Source organism: Spermophilus citellus, assembly GCF_964194105.1.
Source record: "Spermophilus citellus genome assembly, chromosome: 9".
NCBI classification, from domain to species: domain Eukaryota; kingdom Metazoa; phylum Chordata; class Mammalia; order Rodentia; family Sciuridae; genus Spermophilus; species Spermophilus citellus.
This window is the reverse complement of record NC_138191.1, coordinates 4,747,839-4,761,246: the sequence shown is the minus strand read 5'-3', so window position 1 is coordinate 4,761,246 and position 13,408 is coordinate 4,747,839. Positions and strand designations below refer to the sequence as shown.

The window sequence follows — 13,408 nt, the reverse complement described above, 5'->3', positions numbered from 1 at the left end:
TTGTCATTTGTCCAGTGTCTGTTTGCTGGCTGTTTGTCTGTCCGTGTGTTGTGCATGGGCCCTTTTCCTGTTCCCATAACCGCTCTTCCTTCACCAGGACTCCTGCGCTCCACCCACATCAGAGACAGGAAGCGCTGCAGAGACCTCTACCTGGACCCCTTTAACTTGTTTTCTTAACTTTTCAGGACTTTGTCTGTTGGTTTGTTTTTGTTTGTTCCCTTTGTGTTCTGTGTTAATTTCTACCTCAGTTTGTTTCTAATGGAAAAAAAATGGTTAAAAGAGTCTTAACTGTGCTCACTACAGCTTGCATTAAATTGTAAAGTGCTGCCAACAGAAGTAAAAAGAATTGTCAAAAGTAAAAGCTAAAGGTAAAAAGAAAAAGGCATTCTAGAGGTTGCCTTCATTTAGGAACTGGGCCAGGTGGCCAACTGGGTAAATCATGTCAGTCCCTAGAGAGGACAGATTAAAACTGAAGTGTTGGGCTGGGGATGTGGCTCAGGCGGTAGCACGCTCGCCTCGCATGCGTGCGGCCCGGGTTCGATCCTCAGCACCACATACCAACAAAGATGTTGTGTCCGCCGAGAACTAAAAAATAAATATTAAAAAAAAAATTCTCTCTCACTCTCTCTAAAAAAAAAACTAAAGTGTTTTGTAAAATTATTATTCCTAAATTGTATAACAAAAAAAACCCACATGATTTTGTCTAGAAATTTGGCTTTTGTCTCTCAGTATTTACAAGCATGAATAACTCCCAACTATTAAAAAATAGTTCAAAGATTTTTCAGTGTCAGGCTAAAAGTTGGTGGCCGCTATCCAAGAAACCAGAAAAACCAGTTTAAAATGGGACCCCAACCTGGGGGACTCTCCCAAGGAGACCAATAAAGCTGCTCTTTGGTACGTTCCTCCAGGGAGAAATAAACCCCCTTCATTTGTCTATGTTCCCTCAACTCTTTTCGGCTTTCATGAACAGGACCACCTCAGAAAAAAGGTCAGAAAACTTTTAAAATTCTATATTTGTTAAACTCATAATTTTAATCCAATACACCTAGGTTAATATGTTTTTCTGATTACACTTTGCTTTATTCTAAGGCATATTTACAAAGGTTAACTCTCAATCTAATAGGTTTTTAAGAAATAAGCTACAAGGCTTTTGTTTGTCTGTTTGCTTTGTGTGGGTGCACCGGTGTACTGTCTGTCTACATGTATTGCCATGTCTACATATATTTGGTACAAAAAAAATTGACCTATGAGCTCATAAATTAAAATTTTAAAAAATGGATCCAAATACTTTTGGTTAATATAATTTAAAAGGTTCAATTTAAATTGGAAAAATAGATAAAAGTACAAATGTCTTTAAAGTTACTAATGCACAGTTTTGTTTCTAGATAAACAGCTGTTAAAATGTTAATGTCTATAATGTGTCTGATATCCATTGTCTCTAAGATTTTTATTCAACAACAACAACAAAAAAGATTACTAATACTATTCAATACACTGTGTGATACCTTGTTTTTAAAAAAAATATGGAAATTTCATCTAAACATATATGAAATTAATCATGGATTTGTTTGTTAGAGACATCTAATTGGTTTACAAAGTCAAAATGCTGACTGTTAAATATAATATCAAGTACTTTTAACTCCTTTAATTCCATAAGGTAAAATACTTAAACAATGTTGGTGTTTTCATAAATTGGTAAACTAAAAAAAAATGTGTAATCATTTTGTGTTATTATAAAAACAAGGTTACTCTAAATTACAAAGTCCCAACAGGTGTAATTCTACATACAAGGAGACAAGAGTTTTCAATTGTATTTCAATTAAAGTACTGTAAGTAACAAATATTTCATCTTATTAAAATAGATCAATTTATCTAAATTCAAAAATTTATAAGGGTTATTTCAAGATACAAACAAAAAAAGGGTCAATGGATTAAAAATTATTAAAAAGTTCTAATATAAAATATATTTAATAGAAAAACATTTCCAGGTAAAAAGTCTTTATGTGATAAAATATAATTATAATACATCTAAGTAAACAACAAAAGGGTCTAATTAAGTAATAAAAAGGTGTATAAATAAAAGACAAATATTAAAATATTTATATGTAACTAAGTTGGTTATATATCTAACACAAATAGTTAAAACTATTCAAGGTTGTTCCCTAAGGACAAATAATAATGTACTGATATATTTATATGTGAAAATGACAAAAACTTCTAAAAATATTAATTACATTATGTCTGTTAAGTTTTTTCCTCTAGAACAAGTAATCTTGGAGAAATTAAGGTTTTTACATCTGTGGCTAAACAGCAACTGTTATTTTAAAGTATTGTCCTACATTACAAAGTCTAGATTTTCCTTTAAAACTAACCTTGGTTAATATAAAAACATCAGTAAAAGTGTGGTACATTACTCTTCTTTACAGATTAAATGTGTCCATATCTTTCAGGTATACAAGTCTTTAAGGTAAAAGGTTTAAAGAAACATTTTATCAAGGTGGTATTCTCCAAACTAAAATTGTCTGTAATGGTAATTTAAACTTACAGAGATAATAGATTTTATTGGAGATTTATTTATATCAATTGATGTTTTGTAACCAAATCTTATGTTACCCTTTACCCTAAATTTAAAAAGTAATGAGAGCCTAATCTATTTAAAGGTTAAATATTATAAAACATTCTGCCACTTTTCCACATTAAAAAAAAATGTTAAGGGCTCTCAGCCTTTCCTTAATTAATGTGTTAGATGTATGTCATATTGTGCTAGCTAACATTCATACAGAGTCACAAAACAATATGTGTAAACTTTATAAAATGAGATCTAAAAAGAGAGACAAAGATCAGCTTTAGAACTAAAACACTTTACCTAAGATTTGTAAAGAGCCCTGCCTTACCTGAGAGAAGGCTCTGCCTCCCACCTTACAGCATGTCAGAATAACTTCAAAGTAGGCCAGATTTCAGTTGATTTAAAGTTATATTCAAAGATTAATTTATTAAAAAGATTACTGTGATCTCAAATAAAAAATACAATGTATAACTCAGCCAAGGTTCAAAATTATATACAAGTAAATATGTTTTTACTATTGTTAATTTCACTTCGTATTTTCATTTTAACTAAAAAATGTGACCACTGCACTCAGAGCAACCAAGAGACCTTTACTGTGACAGTGTCTGATTAAGAGAGAGAGAGAGAGAGAGAGAGAGAGAGAGAGAGAGAGAGAGAGAGAGAAAAGAAAAAAAGAGAAAAAAAGTAAATGAGAGACAGGGAAAGTGAGAGAAAAAGGAGAGAGCAAGAGAGGAGGACCTGGCAAGAGAGAGTTTTTATAGCCAAAATCTAATGGGGTCTCTGGGTCTGCAAGCTGCCTTGTTGGTGTACAGTGATTGGATCATACAGTAGATGCTAAGGTGTCATCTTCTGCCTTCAGGCAGATCTTCAGCATTACGTAAATTAATAAATAAAATAAGGATATTATGTTATGTAAAAATTAACTGTAAAGTTATAAACATTAAGTTAAAGCCCAGCATTCTTACTTTGAAACTGGTAAAACCGACTTGCTGGATGTTTAAGGCCAAATTTAAATATTAAGGTTAAAATAAAGGAGCCAAAGAAACCAATATTTGGCTCTTACCCTCTAAGTCAGCCTGAACCCAGGACAGGGGAAAAAGCTTTGCAACTCCAGGCCACATAACCTCCTGATAAGGGAGATTAATGAGACCACTGGAGAACAGAAAGCCAATGAGTGTCCATGCTGCAAAAGAGGAGGGTCATGTAAAAAGGAGACATGCCTGATGCTTCCAAGGGAAGCCACATGGTCAGCCAGACCTTGACTCGTCCTAATGCAGATGACACTAACAGAGCTAAAATGCTGCTCACAGGTTCCCCAAGAATGTCCTCCAAGGAAACTCAGCTGACTCTGACCAATAGATAGAAACAAGGTCAGTTTGACCAGCTTGGTCTTAAACACCTAGCAAAAACAGTTAAAACCAAAGCACAGCCATTCCTGGACATTAAAAAAGAAACAACAGTTATTTTAATGTAACTTAAAATGTACACTAGTGTTAGCATCCCCCAAAATAAGAAAGACTGAAGGCAACACAGAAAAATTCTTAGGCAAAAATGCCTGATAACTATCAATAAAAAACTGCCAGAAGTTTTTAGTCAGTTCAAGGCCTATAGATCTTCCTAACTTCCTACACAGGTAGATGTAATCAATGTTTATTAATATAATTATCTAGCCTTAAGTAACAAAAGGATCTTTACTGAACACAGAGGTCATGCCAAAAAGGTATTTTTACAAAAATCAGGTGACATTAACTAATTTAACTAAATGTTGTGTCTACATTCCTGATAATTCTGACAATGTTAAAGATTTATATTCCCTAAAAAAAGTGCCTTATTAGGCTTTGCTAGGCTTGTTATGGGGACATTTCTCAGATCTTCCGCCTCCTGGTAAACAATTATTAATTTCTATCATTTTCATGATATTCATGGACAGGTTCCAGATGCTACAACTGCTACTTTGTATTAATCTTACTCTGGCACTCATGTCTTTTTTTTTTCTCTCATAGAAGTGCCCTCCCCAGGTGAATTTACATCCTGTTCTTCTTGAGCCAGATTTTTACCATGGACTCCTTGACCTACTCAGTTTCTAAAAAGGGACTCCAAACTGCTTGCCCACTGCACGTGGCCCCCCTTTCAGCTGGAAGTAGCAAGAACGGTCATCGCCCTTTTCCCTGACGGCAGTTGGAGGTCCCTAATATAAAAAAAAAAAAAAAAAATTACGGTCAACATAGATGTTCGCCAATATGTCTAGCTCAGGAAGTGTACCTGGGAAACTACTCCCAAGATCACCCTGGGTGATCTCCCAGAAAGAGACACTGGCTTCCAAATCTGTGCAGGAAGGCTGGGGCAGTGGTGGGGATGAAGTGAACCTGGGCCCCAGCCAGTGGGAGGATGAGGAAGGGGACCTGTGGAACAATGCACTTCCTCCTGCAGCTCCTGGGGCAATGCCCCCAAAAAGGGACTTCAAAAGGGCATGAAGACATCTGGCAAGCAGGATGAGGCCTGGATCATGAGTCGGCTGATCAAACAACTCACAGACATGGGCTTCCCAAGAGAGCCAGCCGAGGAGGCCCTGAAGAGCAACAGCATGAACCTGGACCAGGCCATGAGTGCTCTGCTGGAAAAGAAGGTGGACATGGACAAGCGTGGACTGGGAGTGACTGACTATAATGGGATGATCACCAAACCCCTCGGCTGCCGCCCACCAATCTCCAAAGAGTCTTCCATGGACCGCCCCACCTTTCTTGACAAGGATGGGTGCCTAGTGGAAGAGCCCACGACTTCACCGTTTTTGCCTTCCCCAAGCCTGAAGCTCCCCCTTTCCAACAGTGCACTCCCCAATCAGGCCCTGGGTGGGATTGCCTCAGGGCTGGGCATGCAAAACTTGAACTCTTCCAGACAGATCCCGAGTGGCAATCTGGGTGTGTTTGGCAACAGCAGAGCAGCACAAGCCAGGACCATGCAGCAGCCGCCGCAGCCGCCATGCAGCCTCTTAACTCCTCCCAGCCCAGCCTCCGTGCTCAAGTGCCTCAGTTTCTATCCCCTCAGGTTCAAGCACAGCTTTTGCAGTTTGCAGCAAAAAACATTGGTCTCAACCCTGCACTATTAACCTCGCCAATTAACCCTCAGCATATGACGATGTTGAACCAGCTCCATCAGCTGCAGCTGGCATACCAACGTTTACAAATCCAGCAGCAGATGTTACAGGCCCAGCCTAATGTTTCCGGACCCATGAGACAACAGGAGCAGCAAGTTGCGCGCACAATCACTAATCTGCAGCAGCAGATCCAACAGCACCAGCGCCAGCTGGCCCAGGCCCTGCTTGTGAAGCAGCCTCCGCGCCCCCCCCCCCCGCACCTGTCTCTGCACCCCTCTGCAGGCAAATCGGCCATGGACAACTTCCCCCCTCACCCCCAAGCTCCTGGCCTACCTGACCTGCAGACCAAAGAGCAGCAGTCTTCACCCAACACCTTTGCTCCTTACCCTCTCGCTGGACTGAACCCAAACATGAATGTCAGCAGCATGGACATTACCAGTGGTTTGTCGGTGAAAGACCCATCTCAGTCCCAGTCACGCCTCCCTCAGTGGACACACCCCAACTCCATGGACAGCTTGTCCAGTGCTGCTTCTCCTTTGGATCAGAATCCTAGCAAGCACGGTGCTATCCCTGGAGGTCTAAGCATTGGGCCTCCAGGTAAGTCCTCCATTGATGACTCCTAGGGCCGGTACGATTTAATCCAGAACAGTGAGCCACCAGCCAGTCCTCCTGTAGCTGTGCCCCATAGCTGGTCACGTGCCAAATCTGACAGTGATAAAATCTCAAATGGCTCCACCATCAACTGGCCCCCAGAATTCCATCCTGGAGTTCCGTGGAAAGGACTTCAGAAGATCGATCCTGAGAATGACCCTGACGTCACTCCTGGCAGTGTCCCCACCGGGCCCACAATCAACACCACCATCCAGAATGTCAACCGCTACCTCCTCAAGAGTGGAGGTAAACTGTCAGACATTAAATCCACGTGGTCCTCTGGCGCAGCCTCCCACACGCCAGCCTCTCTATCTCAGGAGCTGTGGAAGGTGCCGAGAAACACTACTGCACCCACCAGGCCCCTTCCAGGGCTTGCCAATCCCAAGCCTTCCTCCACCTGGGGTGCCAGCCCCCTCGGCTGGACCAGCTCCTACTCCTCTGGTTCTGCTGGGAGCACCACACCTCCGGAAGAACAAGCAGCTGGCTTGTTCCTCGCAACCTCACACCCCAGACTGATGGTTCTATAGGGCGGACGCTGTGTCTGCAGCACGGGCCTCTCATCACATTCCATCTGAACCTGACTCAAGGCCACGCAGTGGTCCGCTACAGCTCCAAGGAGGCGGCGGCCAAGGCCCAGAAGTCTCTGCACCTGCGCGTACGGGGAAACACGACCCTCTGGGCGGAGCTCGCCAGTGAAGAGGAAGTGAACCGGTTCCTAGCCCCAGGCCAAGCCCTGCCGCCCACGTCCAGCTGGCAGTCCAGCAGTGGGAGCAGCCAGCCCCGACTGGGCGCCTCAGGCAGCACCCCTGGGCTGGTGCGCAGCCAGGCGGCCCACGGGAACACCCCCCTGCCTGGGCGGCAAGGGGAGCAGCGAGCTGCCGTGGGGCGGGGTGCCCCAGTATTCCAGTAGCCTCTGGGGCCCGCCCAGCACGGAGGATGGCAGGGTGATCGGCAGCCCCACCCCACTGAACACGCTGCTGCCTGGGGACCTGCTCAGCGGGGAGTCCATCTCGGGCCAGGGTCACCTGCACCCGGAGGAGAGCTGACCCTTCCAGTCCCGGGCACTGTGGCCCCAGGACCAGCAGCCCGCGGCCCTTTCGAGTACCTCTGTCCGGTTCCGAAGACGAACCTGCACCGCAGCCCTGGTGAACTGTTTCCAACACAGTGCAGGCTGCGTTTGGTCAGTGTCACGTGCTAACGACAGGATGTTCCTCAGAGCTTTTTATGTTGTGTCGCCTTACGTTTGTATGGTGTGTTGTCATTTTGAGTTTTTAAGTGTAAAAGCTGCTGAGAATAGTTCTATCATGAAGGGCACTTTTCAGACGGTGGGCTGGAAAGGGCTATTTTATCACGGGGGCGGGGGGGAGGGAGGGAGATGGAAGCCTATTCAGTGAGCCTGTGACGATTATGCACGTGACCAGAGGCGGCGGAGGGTGGGGCAGGGCGGGTCGGGCAAGGTCGCTGGCACTGAGCAGAGCGGCACCGTCGCCCTCTGCCCTCCGTTCCCCTGGATCCGCCTCTGCACATGACCCTTGTTTCGTTACTTTTTCATGTCATTTTTTTTTTAATCCCAAAAAATATTTTTTAAAAGTTAAAAAAAAAGACATATCAAACATGCAAATACTTGAATCCAGCAGGCCCATAATGAAATGTGAACACTTTCTAAGTCTAATTCTACACTTCCAGGTTGACATCAGTACACAGAAACAGGCTCTAGGAAAAATCTCTTAAGTTCATAGCCTACGTGTGCGAGTGTACCTGGGAAACAGTGTGGGGTGTGTGTGTGCACGTGTGCTCCTGCACAGTACACACTTCGTGTGTGTGTGTGTGTGTGTGTGTGTGTGTGTGTGTGTAGAGTGCAAGGGATTTAACTGTGGGTTTTCCCTTTTATTCAGTACATGCTTTTATTTGGCGCATTGGTCAAACGTTTGTTATTATTAGCTTCTAACTTTGCACTGAGGTGTCCCTGCCCTTCCTTCAGCTAATCCTAAACAGTAAAGAGAATTCACAGGACAGGGCTGGCGACAATTCACGTGTAAATGTTTACTCAAGGACTCTGTTATTGCATCTAAAACTGCAGTGTATATCTCTGGAGAAATGATATGTATCTCTACCTTTAGCAGCTTTTTATTGTGGACTAATGCAAGAAGTCATTACCAGAGTATTGCACCATTTTCCATTTGGAATATAAAGTTAGCTCCACACCATTTCATGTATTTTTTAAACCCAACTCCTAGCACTGAAGATGTTATTTAAAAAAATAATAAAAATTTAAAAAAAGAAAGAAAAAAAGAAAAAAGAAAAAAACCCACAAAGATGAAAAATACCTAATCTCTAATGTGTAGCAGTTACATATTTACCAAATAATGGACTCAAAAGAAATAGATGTTTGAAGAGTGCTTTATATATTAAAAATTGCTTTATGTTTTAAAAATGATCAATGTTTTGATTGTTTTGCAAGGAAGAAAGACAATGGAATAACATACCCTCCAGTATGTTTTTAAAAAGTCTATGGACATTGTGCTCCCTGCCTGCTCGATCAGGAAACCTGTGCATTACATTTTTTTATTAGCTTTTTAATGGTTTTATCAAAACAAACAAAATTTTAAAAAAATAGAAAAAAAAAGTCCTGCAAGATTGCAGATCAACAAAAGCTGGTTTTACAGAGGATCATGAACTATGCACAACCTAGGTTCAGAACTTCCCTCAAGCTTAGTAGTGCATCTAGCTGACGACCCCTCCTCAGAGTGAGCATCCCGTTGCCAGTACCTGCATCCTACATATTTGATATCAAATATACGTGTGCGTGCGTGAACACTCAGTCATACAGCTCCCGTGCTGCCATTTAGCCCTGAGTCGTAGAGAAAACTCCCAATGTTTTAAATTTGGGGAATGGAAGAAAGAATCTGTTTATTTTGGGGTTTTGTTGGGGATTTATTTTTCCTTTTTTTTTTTTTGACCTTTTATTTTGAATTTAAGATGTCTGTAACTCTTGAGATTAAAAAACAAGTTTGTGGCTCTTAATGTTTTTCCTCATAGAATGTGATTGTTGAAGAACATGCACCGAAAGTTGCTTTCAACAGTACAACGCTTTGTTGAATCTTAATAAATTGCAATTTTTTTCTTGGCTGTTCAAAAAAAAAAAAAAAAAAAGAGAGACACTTGCTTCCACAACTCCCCGTTCACCAGAAATTGTGCTTCCCGGATCCCACATTGAACTCCTTGACTAAATCTCCAAACTGTCAACAACTCTGAACTATGTAACCTACTATTTTGATGGAGTAAAAGGAAAAGAACACCTGGACTTATTAAAAGGCCAGGCCCCACTGATTTATCAACATAGACTGGCTACCCCCATTTTAGTTCCCCTCCTGGCTGGTTTTGGAAGTCCCTCAGCCGTCAAACAGATATAGATTTAGGAAAACTTGAAAGGTCAATCTCCAACTCTCTGTGAAAAATAGTCTTACAGAACAGATGAGGTCTAGATGGTCTCTTTCTGAAAAGAGGAGGATTTTGTATGGCCCCAGGAGAAACTTGTTTCTATGCAAACCATTCTGGGATAATAAAGGACAGTTTGGCGCTTGTGAGAAACAGGTTAAAAAAAGAGATGAAGCACTAAAAACTTCAGGCAGTTGGTTCCAAACCTATTCTCATGGTCCCCTTGGTTGACTACCATCATTTCAGCCATAGTTAGGCCCTAGTCCTTCTCCTGATTGGGATTACTGTAGGACCCTGCCTCTTAAAAACCCTCCTAAACCATGTACACAAGAATGTAGGTGAGGTCAGACTTATGGTCTTGCAAGCCCAGTGTGCTTAGACACAAAAGGATGGAAAAAAGCCTGAGGCCTAATGATGTGAAAGATTGACATCAAACCTACTAAAACCAGTGGAGAATGTGATAGAAGCAAATGTGACTCCATTTTGTTTCATGACTCCATCCTGTAAAACAACCATGCCAAGTAGAAGGATCATGACTGGGGCAAGATGTTCTTTTCCTTTTGCTATAGAAACCTTTAAGAACACGGAACTACCTAATGGGGTATTGTTTCTGTAACTAGGGTAACAGGGCTCTGTTTCTGTAACTGGAGTGACTGGGCTAACTGTGATTGGTTAGGCTTACCACCGCTTGACTGCACTATCCCGCTTCTGTAACCTGGCTGGCTTGCATTGGCTAGACCCCCTGAACATCCCTTTTGCGGTTTTCAGGCTTATAAGGAGTGCCCTTGCAATTGTTCGGAGCTGATCAGGGGAACAGCTTTATGTTCTGGTCAGCCACCACCGGTGTGCTTCAATAAAGACTTGATTCGATGATACGTGAGTGGTCTGGAAGTCAGTTTATGAAACCCTGGGACAAAGCTTTAACTATAACAATATAACTCCTTATTTAAAGTCAGTTGATTGTAGATGTTGACCACATGCACAAAATACCTCTAGAAAAATCAGTGCAAAGATATGCAAGGAGATTAAAAAAAAAAAACAAACCTCACCAAAACAAACAAACAAAAAAACACATAAAAAACCAAAAAATCAAAAAACAAACAAAAAAACTATCTTAAAGTGAGTTCTTTGAAATGACTAATAAAATAGAATAATATCTGGTAAGATAAATCAAAAATAGAAAAAGGGGTAAATAAAACCATTAAGAACGAAAAGGAGACATATCTAGGGATTCAGCAAAAATTTAAAAAGTAAGTCAATGTTATGAATAGCTTTGTGTCAATAAATATAAAAACAAATAAAATGGGGACATGTTCAGAAAAATGTAAATATTGAAAACAGCATTAAGAATATAAAATGTGAATGGTTATGTAACTATAAAGCATTTGAAATCTTCCCATGAAAAAAAACATCAAATGCAGACAGTTTTGTCTACAAATGCTACCTAGTGTTCCAGAAACAGGTTTTTTTTTCTAGATACATAAAAATTCTTAGAGTATAAAGAATTTTGATATTTAGAAAGCCAGATTAACTTGACACCAAAACCAGAAATGGACAGTAAAATAAAACCAATTTCTCCTATGTATATAGATGCAAAATCCTAAAAAAATTATTAGTGACACAAATCTGGAAATGCATAAAAATGATATGCAATAAATTGATTTTCACTCTAGGAATGAAAAGTTGATTCAAAATGAAAAATACACTTTAATGTTATTTATTAATAGATTAAAGAAGAAAATTCATGGAATCACCCCAATTTTTGGCAATTATATAAAATCCTTAACAACCTAGTAAAATAAGCAAAAATTGAAAATCTAAATTGGTATGTATAAAAAAAATCCAGTGTCACCTTTATGCTGAATGATATAATGTTAAATATATTCTTTAAGTAATGAGAAATTGCAGGTTTCTGTTCTCTCGACTAAAAGGCTCAGGGGTCACTCCAGTTGAACTGGGCTAACTGGGCTGCACAAAATAACCCCACAAGAGACACAAATACCTTTTTCTTTGAGGTTGCTGTGACGGCTCCTCTGACCTTAAGGGTCTGCAGGAAGGGAGAGCAAGAGCACACGCTGACCCCTTTTATTGAGGAGAAGCTACTCAAATGAGGCAAGGGGTCAGGTTTCAGGGGCTGAGTCTATCTTCATGATGTCCACTGTCAGCAGGTTGACTGACACCTGGGTAGGCCACACCCAAGGGCACAGTAAGAGAAGGGGACACACACAAGGCACTTCCATGGAAGATTCTATCCTAAACAGGGCAAGGGGTTAGATTACAAAGGAACAGGTGAGCATACCTCCACCCATGGGGCTGTAGCAAGACACACCCATGCACGGACCCTCGCACCCAAGAAGGGTGGGGAAAGCTCTGCCACATTTCTGTGACTGAGCGCCTCAGCACCCAGCTGGGGAGTGTGACTCAGTCATGTGTAAGGTTGGTCTCCCACAAGAAATGAGTCAGAGATTTCACTATTACCATACCTCCAACCAGTACAGTAATATAAGAAAGTTAGAAGCATAGTGATTGGAAAGAAATTAATTAAACCGACAAAAATATAACTATCTACACTGGAAACCCAAAGAAGTCTTACAAAATTTTAGAATGTGGGCGAGGTATTAGTTTGTTAAATCTAAAATTGGAGTCATATGAATGGGCTCTAGACAGGGTACTTACCTATTCTTTGTCCCAACCTGAGGAATCAGAATGTTTAAAAAAAATTTTTTGTTTGTTTGTTTGAAAGTGAATGATGGTCTGTTTAAACAAACAGCATGTCTGCTGTTAATTGAAAAAAATTAAAAATATCATAATGCCAGTGAAAAGATAAGCCAGAAACAAGGTGAAATACTTGCAATAATTGTAATTGACAAAGTTGTTAAACTGAGAACTTTTATGATTCAGTTACAAACACAGTCAACCCAATTTAAAAAAAGAAGATAAAACGCTTGAATAGACATTTTACAATAGAGAACACATGACTGTCTAATATTCATATAAATCTTCTTAGTCTCATTAGTGATTGTGATAACAATTGAGCTAAATATATGACTTTAGAGGTATAAAATAATAGAATAAACATAAAGTTCAAGTTTAGAGTGATATCACTTTATGTTCACAATAGTAAAAGTTGATATATCTGACAATACCACATGTTGGTCAGGCTGTGGAGGAACAGAAACACTTATGAACTGCTGGTGAGGATTTAAATTGTGCTGGCAATTTACTAAATTGAAGATAGGCTTATCTTAGATCTTGACAATTCTGCTAAATCCAGAGATGCTTTTGCATATGTGGGAAGAAATATGTATAAAAACACTCACAGTAAAAAAGAAAATACTCATAGTAACATTGTAAAACTGAAAACAGTTTACATATCATAAAGAATACAATAAAGAAGTACACAGTACTAAAATTATAAGTAGACCAAATCTACTTATAATGCAACATGGTAGTGGAAATTAATGAACGATAGTTTTATGCTTCATTGTTGATAAATCTCAGAAAAATAATGTTGGGTAAAATAAGCATATCTTAGAAGTGAACATAAAATATAAATTAATTTATATAAATTAAAATGTCAAAATGAAACAGTTTACCACTTAGGTTAGTGTACGTATATGGTAAAACTTATGAAGTAAATTCTAGGTAAAGTGAACTTG

The 13,408-nt window shown here is 40.2% G+C and overlaps 1 pseudogene across 1 annotated transcript; it reads left to right on the top strand.

Annotated features, from left to right (window-relative positions):
• Positions 1–4,806: 4,806 nt before the first annotated feature.
• On the top strand, positions 4,807–7,430 carry LOC308656850 (trinucleotide repeat-containing gene 6C protein-like; annotated as a pseudogene). Its single transcript has one exon. The product of its transcript is annotated as a trinucleotide repeat-containing gene 6C protein-like (transcript).
• The last annotated feature ends 5,978 nt before the right edge of the window (positions 7,431–13,408 follow it).